The 14,528-nt window shown below is 38.7% G+C and overlaps 1 pseudogene; it reads right to left on the reverse strand.

The window, feature by feature from the left end:
• Nucleotides 1–675: 675 nt before the first annotated feature.
• LOC121030094 (kinesin-like protein KIF20B) lies at nt 676–9,162 on the reverse strand (annotated as a pseudogene).
• Nucleotides 9,163–14,528: the final 5,366 nt, after the last annotated feature.

Raw genomic sequence — 14,528 nt, forward strand, 5'->3', positions numbered from 1 at the left:
GGAATTATAGGATCTTAGAATTGAAAAGGACTTAGGAGGCTTAATTTAGTCAAAATTTATACCTATGCATTGTTAAAAGTTATAATGACAAGGGTCAAATGATTCACATGTACTATATATAATCTTTACAACACTCAAAGTTAATATTTTCCAATTTTATATATGAGTAGATGTGGCTCAGAGAAGTCAGTAACTTCTCCAAGATGACCTAGGTGGAAGTTACTAAGCCATCATTTGAATTCAATATTATTTGAATCCAAAGTCCATTGTCTTTCTGTCAGGTTAGATCACTTTTCTTTAATACAGACCCTAAATTCTTGGACACTTTTGGTGATGTAGAATTTTTGTGGTGCAGAGGTCATTACATGGCAACTGGATGTATTTTTTAACATCTTTATTAGAAAGGTCTTCCATATTGAATCAGATTTTATCATGTGTTTTGTCCTTTATAGCTACATTTCATATTTGGAGCTAGCCATTTTTTTGTATTATTGGATTATTTTCTTTATTGAATTAAAGTTATATGTATATGTATATGTATATGTATAAAATAGCAATGTGTACTCAGAGGGATTTAATGCATCATAATATATACAATTATCTTGGAAAAGTCAGGATGCAAGTTGCAAGGATTATGAACATAAAATTTATATTGACACATTCTCCATAAGTGATTTATTTGGCTGTTTTAGTTCAAAGTCATTGTTTGAGGATCTGATGATTACTCTATTTCACTTTATGGACCATCAAAATCACTTGGCCAGATATATTTAATAGGAGATGAAATTTCATTTGTGTATAGTTTCCATTTGTCTGGTTTTGGTTGAGACACATTTTCTTAACTTACTTCCACATTGAGACCACTGAAGAGCTCATTGTTTCAATTATCTTCTTTGCTTTTGATTGAAGAATTGTTGGAGAATGTTGTAAGAGTCTCCAAAATTTCTGTAGCATTCCTTCTTTTTTCTTAGAGGCCAGCTTTATACTAACTGTGGATGCCTGACTCTGTAAACAGTGTAGTTCTTACATGATGGATGTGTGGAAGCCTTTTGTTCCTTTTGACACAAGAATTCCTATGCTCAGAAACAAGGGACTTAAATTAGTTCTGGGCATAGTATTCTTATTTTCACATTTCAGCAAATCCTGACAGAGCTTTAGGAATATGCTTAATACTATTTCTATCTCCACCATCTTGGAAATATTTACTTTCCTCTATTTCATTGCTCTTCCTCTTCTGGGCCTTGGAAATCTTAACTGTCACTGGTAAGGTAAAACCAGGGTGTTTCACTGACAATTTGTTTGGTAAAGGTGTAAATTGAATCTCTAACTGAGGTTTTGGAGATGGAGTACTTTGATTATTTTCTGTTGATACTTCACAAGAGTCCAGGACTGCAGAACCATCCTCTACTCATTTCTAGAAATTTCAAAACTTGTTGTTTCAGGTTCAGTTTCAACTCTGATAGGATCCATTGAATTCCTATGACTAGGCTTGATAACTAAAGTTTTTTCTTCTGTTTCAGAAGCCTCTGATGTGATCTTTTTAAGTTGTTCAATTTCATTATTTTTCTGTACGTTGCTGGAGATCAGTCCCTTCAGCTGTATTTCTAAAGCTGCAATAGGTTGATCCCATTCCTCTTGACATTTTTGAAGGTTACTATCTTTTTCTGCCAGTTGTGCTATAAGTATTTCCACTTCATTTTGTTGCTTTACACAATGCTCTGTCTTCACCATCTTTTTTCATCTCTTTGTTTCGTAGATTTTCAGCTTCTTGTGCTTCAGAAAACTAGCCATTTGATTCAAAGTATTCCCTTTTCGTTTTGTTTTTTAATGTTTTGACATAAGAAACACTTTTCAGATTCCCTCTGTTTTGATTGTTTTTACTCATGCTCTTTGGCTAGCCATCCATTGGTAAGTGCCAGTAACTATTTCAAAAGTTTGACCCTAGTATTATCTGCCCAGACAACAATGGAATGTCCTTCCTTCTTGTTCTAGAAACTATGCTCTCTTAATGCAGTCTAAGATTTACTAGCTTTTTAATGTAGTCTCATGTCTCTTTTTTACAGATTCCTTTATAAAAACTAGTCTCTCATCTTTGTACCTGTGTGGTTAATATTTGCAGGTTGTTGCATTTATCACATTAAACTTTATATTCTTAGTTTTGGTAAAGTCTACCAAAGTATTTACAACAGTAAATAGTATAGTCTACCTTTTTCTTTTTTTTATTATTTTTTTTTTTACTTTTTTTATTTTTTGAGAGACATAGAGAGACAGAGCACAAGTTGGGGAGGGGAAGAGAGAGAAGGAGACACAGAATCCGAAGCAGGCTCCAGGCTCCAGGCTGTCAGCACAGAGCCTGACACAGGGCTTGAACTCACAAACTGTGAGATCACGACCTGAGCTGAAGTCGGATGCTTAACCGACTGAGCCACCCAGGCGCCCCTATTCTATCTTTTTCAATGCACAATTTCAGTAAGCACAATTTTGGCTCATTTGTATAAAGTTTAATTTCAGATGTAGAATATAAAATAGTACAGCAACATGATAATAGATAAGTTTAGTGAAAGTCATGAAAAATAAATAAAGTTTTGGGAATTACTTTCAATGAGGCCCTGGTTAAAAATCATTAGGAGTAAATACATTACTATGAGAAAGACCGATAACCCCAAGGATTGATATTTGGGAAACAATTGTATTTAAACATGGGAAAAGCCCACTTCAGGTAAGGAAGAAAAAGAGCAAATTCTTTAAGGGTAAGAATCAGCCCTGTTCTGAAACATGGTAAGGGCTCACTGAATAGTTTTAGAAATGGAGTCAGTGCAAGAGACAAAGAAGGAAACATTAGAGAAGAAGGAAAATAAAAAAGAAATAGTACAACACTGCAAAAAAGTCGAATCTACACTGTTGAAACTGCAGATCAAAGAGAATGAGAAGTGAGAAGATACTACCAGATTTGGCAGTCATAAAAATGGTCACCAGTTATACCCGAGGTGGCAGTTCTGGCCAACTGTTTGGGATAGAAATCAGATTGTGAGATGGGAAGCAGTGGCTTGGTGATAAGAATGCAGAGGTTGAGTACGAATTCCTTCTTGCACAAGTTAGTGTTTTACAGGAAATATAGGCTGGTGGTTCTACTAAATAGGTAGAACCAAGCGTTTTTGTAGTTAGGGAAGATTCACTGGCAGAGGATAGAAAACCTGGGAAGAGAGGGAATAATTAACGGCACACAATCTTGGATAAAGCAGCAAGGATTTTATGCAGAACTGAGTTGAATTTGTGTATTTTGTTAAGAAGGATGAACATGTTTCTATAGACTGAGTCACCAGGGAAAGCAAGTAGGCTGGGTTATCATTCTGTCTAACACTGAGGTAGAGATTATTATCAGATAGAGGGGATAAAAGTAACTAAACTCAGTTCAGGAGGACTTCAGTAGCTCAATAACAAAGCAGCACTGATGAGAGTGTAGTCATGGTTGTCGCAAAGTATGTTGAAATCGCACTGGCAGGTGTATTAATTTGCTAGGGCTGCCATGATGAAGTACCACAGACTGGAGGGCTTACACAAAAGACATTTATTTTCTCACAGCCTGGAGGCTGGAAGTCCAAGATGAAGGTGTTGCTAGGTCTGGTTCCTTCTAAGGTCTTGCCCCTTACCTCATAGATGGTTGTCTTCTGTGTCTTCATAAGTTTTGTTTTGTTTTTTTCCTCTGTGCATGTCTATCCTAATTTGCTCTTCTTATAAAGATACAAGTCATTTTGGACTAGGGCCACTCACTACCCATAAGCTCATTTTACCTTGATTACCTCTTTAAAGGCCCTATCTCCAAGTAAAGTCATGGCCTGGGGCACTAGGAGTTGTGACTTCAACATATGAATTTGAGGGCAGGGAAGAGTAGTAGAGGGATACAATTCAACCTATAACAGGAAGAATATACTCAAAACAGACAAAAGAATTCAAGTTATTTTCTTTTTTTTTTAATTTTTTTTTTTAACATTTATTTTTGAGACAGAGAGAGACAGAGCATGAATGGTGGAGGGGCAGAGAGAGAGGGAGACACAGAATCCGAAACAGGCTCCAGGCTCTGAGCCATCCTCCCAGAGCCCGATGCAGGGCTCGAACTCACAGACCGCGAGATCGTGACTTGAGCTGAAGTTGGACGCTCAACCGACTGAGCCACCCAGGTGCCCCTCAAGTTATTTTCTTAGAGTTGGATATGTTGTAATGAGTAGAACTTCTCAAAATTTAGTGTGGAGTAGGGACGCCTGGGTGGCTCAGTAGGTTAAATGTCTGACTTTGGCTCAGGTCATGATCTCACAGCTCCTGGGTTCAAGCCCCGCATTGGGCTCTGTGCTGACAGCTCAGAGCCTGGAGTCTGCTTTGGATTCTGTGTCTTACTCTCTCTGTATCCTTCCCCTGCTCACACTCACACTCTTTCTTGCTCTCTCTTGAAAATAAATAAAAACATTAAAAAAAAAAAGTTTAGTGTTGAGCAAGCAGAATCATGGTCTCCAAAAATGTCTATATCATAATCCCTGGGAATGTAAATATGTTACTTTATATGGCAAAAAGGATTTTTCTGATGTAATTTAGTTAAGGATTCCAAAGTGGCAAGATTATCCTACATAATCCAAATGAGCCTAATATTATCATGCTAGCCCTTAAAGGTAGAGAACTTTTCCCTACTGAGTTTAGGGTTAGAGAGAGACGTGATTCTGGAAAGTCAGAAAGATGCAACACTGTTGGCTTTCAAGATGGAGAAAGGAAGCCATGAGCCAAAGAATGCAGGCTGCTTCTAGAAGCTAGAAGAGGCAAGGAAATAGATCCTTTCCACAGCCTTGAGAAGGGACTGAGCCCTGTTGACAGCCTTGTTGATTTTAGCCCAGTGAGACCTGTGTCACACTTCTGACCCATAGAACTGTAGCATAATAATTTTGTTTTAAGTCACTAAGTTTGTAGTAATTTGTTACAACAGAAATAAAAAGGTGCCATCCTGTGGGTAAGAGTCATGTGGAAGTCTATTTGAAATGCTGACTCTGGGGGCGGCTGGGTAGCTCAGTCGGTTGAGCAGATGACTTTGGCTCAGGTCATGATCTCATGGCTCCTGGGTTCAAGCCCTGCATCAGGCTCTGTGCTAAGAGCTCAGAGCCTGGAGCCTGCTTTGGATTCTGTGTCTCTGTCTCTCTCTGCCCCTCCTGCCCTCCCTCCCTTCCTCCCTCTGTCTCTCGAAAGTAAATAAACATTAAAAAATATTTAAAATAACATGCTGACTCTGGTTCAGTAGGTTTGGATTGGGACCTAAAAATCTGCATTATTGACCAGTTCTCCAGGGATACCAGTGCTGCAGGACTGTGGAGCACAGTTTGGGTTGTAAAGCTTGAGAAATCTAGCCTCATCAAATCTCCTCATGTCATAGATAAAGGAATTGAAGTTTAAGAAGAATTCATGGATACTGGTAGAACTGTCTTCAACTCCCAGCCTACTACAGTGTAACAGTACTTTGGAAAAAAAAAAAAAAAAAAAAAAAAGGAGCCCATCAGGGAATAGCAAGCAAGAAGAAATGCCAGAGTTTGGAAAATTTGACTCCAGAGACCCTGTATGTTAATGGTGCCTGTGAGGTGTCCTGGTTAACATGTAGCTAATACAAATTGTTAATTATCAGCACTTTGTAAACTAACAGCTGTTTGCTATGTGCAACAGGATTATAGCCCTCTTGGGTCCCAGGAGTTTCTAACTTCCTAGGTGTCAGCAAGTTTGAGAGAAAAATTTCAGGGCAAATGGGCATTTTGTTGTGACAATTCAGCAGGAGGCAGCTCTAAAGCTGTAGGTCATCTGCAAACTCAGAACTGTAAACATGGAGGGAGTATTTCCAGTGACCCAAAGGGCATGTTTTGTGTTTATCTTGTTGCCGGAGGCACTCTGTAATTATGTGAGAGCATAATGTCAGCTGATCTGCTGGCAAAAGTGAGGAAAACTGTCAGGCTTATTAAAGAGGATAAAGAGCTGACACACGACATAACTGACATCTAAGCTGAGAATCAGACAGGAAAAGATTCTAAGAATGTGGCAGGGACTCATAAGGAGAAGGGGGTGAGCAGGACATCATAAGGAAGAATTTGGAGACCCTGGATACACAAAGATTTCTGGAAACTTCCCACTCTACAGAATAGAAAGGAAGATTTATAGGCACCAGAACCAGGGTTCCCAAATGACTTCATACATGAGTACCACACGGATAACTTGCTAAAATGCCCACTCCTCAGATCCAACTCCAGAGGTTCTTTTCAATTTCTTATTATACATACAAAAGTAGAGAGTGTAGTATACTGTGAGAAATAAGCCCACCTACCTAATCAAAGGAAGGACTCAGGGACTTGGAGTGCAGTGAAGTGAGGCTTTAACCAACGTTCCTGCAAGAGTGGGTGTCTGCTGGACAGGCACACTCAGGGCAGTTACAGCAGACAATTTATTTCCTAGCATGCAAATCCCTCCCCTGGTTCCTCATTGGCTGAGTACTACAGAGTTATAGCCTTACCTGGATGTTGCTTATGCCCATATAAGGCAGAAAATAGTCTGACTGAAACAAATGTACATTCCCTGAGGTGACACAGAGATTTTCAGTCCTCCTCCCCTTGTTCTTTGGCACATGCTCTTTGCAAAGCCCACAAAAATAAGCCTGTGAAATGGAGAGGGGAAGAAGGACCAGGAAGTGAAGTGTCTAAGGACTTGGGACTCCGTTGTGGCAGGGATGGGGCGGGGAGGGTTCCTACATATTTCCAATAGGTTATAAACCTACTGTTGACTAGACAGCACAGCTTTTTTTTGGTATTTCTGAAAATGAATCATTTCCCTTACTTCTCATAATACTGACCTCTCACACACACATCCTCAGACTCAATAAAGATCAATGCACAACCAATCTGCCTGCATTTATTCCATCTGCTTAGTGCCTTCCTTCTTATCTTTTCTCCTTCACTAGACTATACTGATGCCAATCCCAGTCATCAGGGAAAAGCATTTCCAGTATAGAGCAGAAAAAGCACAGAACACAGGGACAGAGGATTCCTGGTATTTTTGAGCAACACTAGAGAGGTCTATGTAGGTGGGACGGAGGGAACAGGGGGCAATTGGTAAGGGATGAAATCAGAGACATAACAAGGCAAAGAGATGTAACAGACACACTACTTAAGTCCTTGCAGCTCATTGCAACAGCTTTGGCTTTTAGTCTGGAAACTTCAGAGCAGAAGGGACCAGTAATTGTGTAAAGCTAAAATTGAAAAGGCAAAGGAGCCCATAGGAAAGTAGCTTTCTGGTAGGTGCTATAGTCAGAAGGAGTCAAGAATGCAGCTATGGCCAAGAACTTTGTTCCAAATTTGGGGGGCAGTAGGAGAACTATTACCCTGATCCCCATGGTAATAGTAATCAATGTCCCCGATGAATGGAGTAACCTCTGCCTCTTGGTTCAGTAATAGGAGAAGTCTTAATGATCAGAGGGCTGTCTCAGCTCTCAGTTACATGGAACATGACTACCTTCCTCACTGGAAGCATTTCTCCCTTGGTAACTAGCACCTTCAAATCACCAAGTCCAAGGCTGTGGGCACAGACACCAAAAAAAATCCCTCAAGTGAGTTATTAGGTGTAATAGTGAAAGGGATCTCTCCCACTCCCACTCATTGGCTCTTGAACCTATATAATTTGGTAATGTAGGGAATGGCATTTCTTAGTCCCAATTTCACCAATGTGATAGGGCACTCATTTTTTCTTGGCTTCTATCCAACAGATCTGGGCAGAAATTTGGGGGGAGGGGCAGAAAATGGTTCTTGGTTTAGTTCCCATGATCTGTTAGTCGTATCACTCCCCTGTGGTTAAATATCATATGGGGTTTCCCTTGGAAGAGGAGAACAGACAATTTCAGGGCAATCCTTTTCCTGTCTTCATGAGGCTACTTCCTGAAAAGCACCACTTTTCTTGTATGTAATGGTAAGCAGTTCAGCCTTTTCTGTTAAAAGGCTCTGAAATGAGTCAGAACCTGTTAAATTAACCTAAGGTCCACTTTGTTCTCTAGGTCAGAGGTTCAGCATCAGGGGGATTTTGTTCTCTAGGGGATATTTGGCAATGTGTAGAGACAATTTTAGTAGTCACAACTGGGGGAGGGGGCAAGATAGAGCTACAGATACCTAGTGGCTGCAGGTCAGGGATTCTGCTAAACATTTTACAATGCATGGGGCATTATCCATAAAAGAATTATCTGCTCAAAATGTCAGTAGTACTGAGGCTGAGAAATCCCGCCCTAGGCTGAAGAATTCACTACTTATTTGATTTCTTTTCTTAAACTTTGCCTAGTCATGCTGTCCAATGTAATTTATCTGAGACCAGGCAATGAGCCTGAGTGATAAAATAAAATTTATATAAGTAAGACAATGCCAGCAATATACATCTGCTTCAAGTTTGAGCAATATAACTCCTCCTATTATTGTATTTTTAGGGAGAAACTAAAGCCACAAATTAAATCCTTTAATCATTTATAGTCAAACTTTCAGAAATTAAAGGTCATGGTTACTTTTTGCTCTGTCTCAGCCAGAGAAGTCTCAGTCAGATGCACGTGTATGTTTGGAGTTCCTTCTGTAGCTGAAGCATCCTTCACTAGGTATATAGCTCTTTCTGTACATTAGCTGAAATTAGTTGCATTAATCTACCTCACTCTTCCCATGTGCTCTTTTATAAAGAATCTGAACAGTTAATAGGGCCCATAAGCCTATCATAGTCTCAGCCAAACTCCCATACACATCAACAAATCTCTAGTATCCAATAAAGAGTAAAATAGTCATATTATTATACACACCCAAGGACCCCCAATGGACAGAATTACTAGTTTCTAAGTGAAAGCAAGTCTATCACAAACTGAAAAATCTTTTTGACTTCATTCTTAGCATTCATTCCTGGTTAGTTTATGCCAGTTGTCCAAAATCACCCACCTGTGACTTGAAATTTGATAGGGAAACATCTTCCACAAAGATGTTTACTATGTCTTTGTATTTGTCATGAGGAATAATCCCCTGATCCAACTGCCATCTTTTTTAGAGTGGTCTGTGAGCAAAATTAGACTCACCCAGGAAACTGGGTGCTATCCTGATCCATCAGACCCTTATCTGAGGTTCCTTCTTCCATCTTGCATATTTAAAAATCTTCTTTTCCAGTTTTTTTAATCTTGTGTCCCTGGCCTTCCTGAATCATAGATTCAACTGTGCAGTGGCACAATCTTCACACTGTCCTTGGAGCAGGGAGCCACCCCTCCTTCATACCACATTTCATACTCAGACATTCTCCACATCGCACTCCCTTCTAGTTTCTGCATGTTTCCTCGCCATCTGCTGCCATCACCTATTCCTCTGGAAATCCTCAGGCTCCTGCTACACACCTTCCCTGGCATCACCTGCTATCACCTGCCCATGCACTGGGGTGCCAAATGCATCTTCTGCATTTTGTTTTGAGTTTCTTTCCCCTTAAATTTCAACATTTGACGTTTCTTTTTGAAACTTCATATTATATTTGCTCTTAATTCATAAATATTATTATATTACTTTTTGGAGTGTTTCTGATACCCAGAAAACTTTGGAAAACTTTGTTTATGACTTTTCTAATGCCTGTTTTTTATTTTATTTTTTTGCCTTTAGCATGGAGGCAAGCCCTTGATAGTGAAATCTTATTTTGCTGGCTTAGAACATACATGAATGTTTGCAACTTGTTGAGACTCCAATTTCTCTCTGTTCTGTCAGTTATGCCCCCCTGAGATATTTGCAGATGTGCAGTTTAAAACTATAAGCTAGGAACAAAAGATTTATGTTGGTTAGGAAGGTGTAGTGAATGTCATATTAAATTCAGAGCAGGAATGTATTGGAATTAACCCTTGCCATGGGCACATTATAAGACAGATATAAATAAGGAAAGGTCAAGAGTAACATGTATTGTAACTAATGTTTTCTAGGAACAGTACTGTCTTGTTTTGGCATATTTGTTTAGATAGATGTGGGCATAGCAGTTAAAATAAGAGAAATAGAGAATTGTATACTGATTTTTATTGCCACCCACCCATGTTATTTTTGTATCATACTGAAAACTACTAGTGAAAATTTCTCATGCTTCTGTTTATTCAACAACTTCTTGGGTGTTCTGAATATCTATTTATTTGGGGGCAATGTTCACAGCTAAGACAATAGGGCATGGGTAATCTATTGAAGATGACATCATTTTTAAAACACTTTCTTCAAGGACTTATTTGGTCATCTTTATTTGTTCCTTCTTTTCTAGTAGAATATATACTGATATTTGCTTAAAATTCTTATTCAAGTAAATAACATATAGAAGATGTCTCTTGCATCATAGTTAGGTATACCAATATATGAGAAGATATTTTAATAAAATAAAAAAGAAAACATTTTTCATTGTAGAACTCAAGAGGAGAGATAAATATTTGTTTATAACTCTTACAGAACCAACACTCATCTTGTAGCTTTGGTTATTGGGGACATGGGGAAGATAAAGGAGAGGACTAATGCTTTCTTAGGATACTTTCGGTTGAAGTATGTGAATATCAATTTAATCTGACTAAACAATAAAGGATTTTAATGGCTTACATAACTATAAATCCAGAGGTAGGATTTAGGTTAGTTTGATTAGGGTTCTAGCAATATTTCTCTGCTTTTCTCTCAGCATTATCGATGTCAGATTTGCCCTCAAGTTGTCACACTTCATGCTGTCAAGATGGTTGCCAACAGTTGCTAGGATAAGGTGCTTCATGTTCACATTCCGTGAAAGGTAGAGAGAACAATTTTCCATTATATTGTCTTTAAGAGTAAAAAGGGAGTGCCTGGGTGGCTCAGTTGGTTGAGCATCGGACTCTTGATTTCAGCTCAGGTCATGATCTCACAGTTTCATGAGATCAAGCTCCATATTGGGCTCAGCACAGACAGTGTGGAGACTGTTTGGGATTTTCTCTCTCCCCCTCTCTCTGTATCTCCCTTGCTCATTCTCTCTCTCTCTCTCAAAATAAATAAATACAATTTTGAAAAAGAAAGAGTAAAAAGGGATATTTTCTAGAAGTGTTCAGCAACCTTCTCCTCATATTTGAATGGCAGGAATCAGCCCATTCTGAACAAGTCACTTGGCAAGAGAAATAGGATTATTCTTAGCTGGAGCAGATCCATCTCTTGAATTAAGACTAATTCCCCAAATTGAATGTTACTAAATGGGGATGAGTGGAAATGGATGTTAGGGAGGCAATAACAGTATTTACTAAAAGTGTGACTCATGTCATAGAAACATAAAAGGACTATTTTTTATATTTATTTATTATTATTTTTTATAATTTATTTATTTTTTAATTTACATCGAGTTAGTTAGCATATAGTGCAACAATGATTTCAAGAGTAGGTTCCTAGGGGCGCCTGGGTGGCTCAGTTGGTTAAGTGGCTGACTTCTGCTCAGGTCATGATGTCACATTCGGACCCTGCATCAGGCTCTGTGCTGACAGCTCAGAGCCTGGAGCCTGTTTCAGATTCTGTGTCTCCTTCTCTCTGACCCTCCCCCATTCATACTCTATCTCTCTCTGTCTCAAAAATAAATAAACGTTAAAAAAAATTAAAAAAAAAAGAGTAGGTTCCTTAATGTCCCTTACCCATTTAGCCCATCCCCCCTCCCACAACCCCTCCAGCAACCCTCTGTGTGTTCTCTATATTTAAGAGTCTCTTATGTTTGTCCCCCTCCTTGATTTTACATTATTTTTGCTTTCCTTCCCTTATGTTCATCTTTTTTGTATCTTAAAGTCCTCATATCAGTGAATTCATATGATATTTGTCTTTCTCTGACTAATTTCACTTAGCATAGTACCCTCTAGTTCCATCTATGTAGTTGGCAAGATTTCATTCTTTTTGATTGCTGAGTAATACTCCATTGTGTGTGTGTGTGTGTGTGTGTGTGTGTGTGTGTGTGTATGTATCAAATGCAATAAAAAAGAATATATATATATATATATATATATATATATATATACACATCACATCTTCTTTATCCATTTATCCATCGATGGACATTTAGGCTCTTTCCATACCTTGACTATTGTTGATAGTTCTGCTATAAAAAATGGGGTGCATGTGCCCCTTCAAAATAGCACATCTGTATCCCTTGGATAGATACCTAGTAGTGCAATTGCTGGGCTATAGGGTAGTTCTAGTTTTAATTTTTTGAGGAACGTCCATACTGTCTTCCAGAGTGGCACCACCAGTTTGCATTCCCACCAGCAGTGCAAAAGACATCCTCTTTCTCTGCAGTAAAAGGACTAATTTTTATTCCAGGAAGACTCTTCATTGAAAAAAGTAACTTCTTTCTTATGAGTCTATAAAAGAGAAGTGCTAGCTTAGAGTTAATTTATTCCTTTTAGTAATTTTAGTTTTTTTAGCTTCAGAGGAAACGGTATTCAGTCTTAATGTTTTCAATAAGATCTTCATTCTGCCTTAAAAATTAGAAGTCAGGGGCACCTGGGTGGCTCAGTCGGTTGGGCGTCCATCCGACTTCAGCTCAGGTCATGATCTCGCGGTCCGTGAGTTTGAGCCCTGCATCAGGCTCTGGGCTGACAGCTCAGAGCCTGGAGCCTGTTTCGGATTCTGTGTCTCCCTCTCTCTCTGCCCCTCCCCTGCTCATGCTCTGTCTCTCTCTGTCTCAAAAATAGATAAATGTTAAAAAAAATTTTTTTTAAAAATTAGAAGTCAGATCTGACATGGTAGCCAGTGAGCCCTCAGGAGCCACTGTATTCATAACTCCAAGAAATGGAGAGGCCCACTGCTTATTGAGAGAATGTGCAGTTCTGGGGATCGAGGATCTGTTGTTGTAAATGAGGTAATTGTTTCTACTTCTGAGCTAAGCTCCTTGTAAGAAGACTATACACCTCCACCCCACTGAGTCAGGTTTGCCATGTAAGTAACAAAATATATGGTAATAGAATGTGAGTGGAAATGACATATGTCACATCTGAGCAAAAGCTTTAAAAGGCATTATATAATTCTGTAAAACCTTTTTTTTCCCTCTATCTGAAAAATGGCACACTCCAAATAAGGCTTCTTCAAGCTAGGTCTTAGAACGAGCAGACACATGTTGTAAAATAGCAGCCAACCAAAATGAATGAGGAGTAAACCTTTGTTAGTATAATCCAGAGATGTGGGAGAGTTTGTGTGCTACTGTAGCATAACTTATAAAAGCTGAGTTTTATTATTTTTTAAAAAATCTTCCAGTCTTTTTTTTTAAAGTTAATTTAATTTAATTTAATTTAATTTAAGAGTGAGGGAGAGGGGCAGAAATAGAGGGAGAGAGAATCTCAGACAGGATCCACACCCAGCACGGAACCTTACACAGGGCTCGATTCCACAACCCTGGCCCCAAACATGAATCAGATGCTCAACTGACTGAGCCACTCAGGTGCCCCACAAAAGCTAAGATTTAAAAAAAAAAATTTAAGTGTTTATTTATTCTTGGAGAGAGAGTACAAGAAGAGGGACAGAGAGTAAAGGAGACAGAGATTCTGAAGCAAGCTCCATGCTGTCAACACAAAGCCAGATGTGGGCCTTGAACCCATGAACAGTCAGATCATGACCTGAGCCGAAGTCAGACAATCAATTGAGCCACCCAGGCACACCAAAAGCTCAGTTTTAATATCAGTTCAGCTACAAGAAAAAAAATCTGTGTTATCTTGGATAAGTCAACTAAGCTTCTCAGACATAGTTTTAATCTATAAAATAAAATTTAAAAAAAGGTCTTTAGACTTTATAATGCTTAACAATTTGACTACTAAACCATTCTCTTAAAGCGTTGCCAATTGATTAAGTTGTATAATATAGGTAATAATGATGCATTTTCTTTCTTTATTTTATTTAATTTTAATTTAATTTTATTATTTAATTAAAAAAATTTTTTTTAAGAAGGCTCCACACTCAGTGTGGGACTCAAACCCTGAGATCAAGAGTTGCTTGCTCTACCAACTCAGCCAGCCAGGCGCCCCTATTTTCCCTTTTTTATTTTTATTTTTTTTAATTTTTTTTTCCAACGTTTATTTATTTTTGGGACAGAGAAAGACAGAGAATGAACGGGGGAGGGGCAGAGAGAGAGGGAGACAGAATCGGAAACAGGTTCCAGGCTCTGAGCCATCAGCCCAGAGCCTGATGCAGGGCTCGAACTCACGGACCGCGAGATCGTGACCTGGCTGAAGTTGGACGCTTAACCGACTGCGCCACCCAGGCGCCCCTATTTTCCCTTTTTAAAATAATTAAAGGCATTTATAACTTTCATTCAGCATGAGATAAATCATGCTCTCATAATAAAGTATGTGATTCTTGCCAAAAGAAGCATTTTAGTTTGCCTAAACTACCCCTTTATAAATAAATATATATTTTTGAGTCTTTTTTTAAAAAGTTTATTTGTTTTTGAGAAAGACAGAGAGAGAGAGGGAGAGAGGAAAGATGAGGGAGAGAGGGAGACAGAGAACCTCA

This window comes from Herpailurus yagouaroundi, unplaced genomic scaffold (assembly GCF_014898765.1).
Source record: "Herpailurus yagouaroundi ecotype Mexico unplaced genomic scaffold, PumYag 139, whole genome shotgun sequence".
Lineage (NCBI taxonomy): Eukaryota > Metazoa > Chordata > Mammalia > Carnivora > Felidae > Herpailurus > Herpailurus yagouaroundi.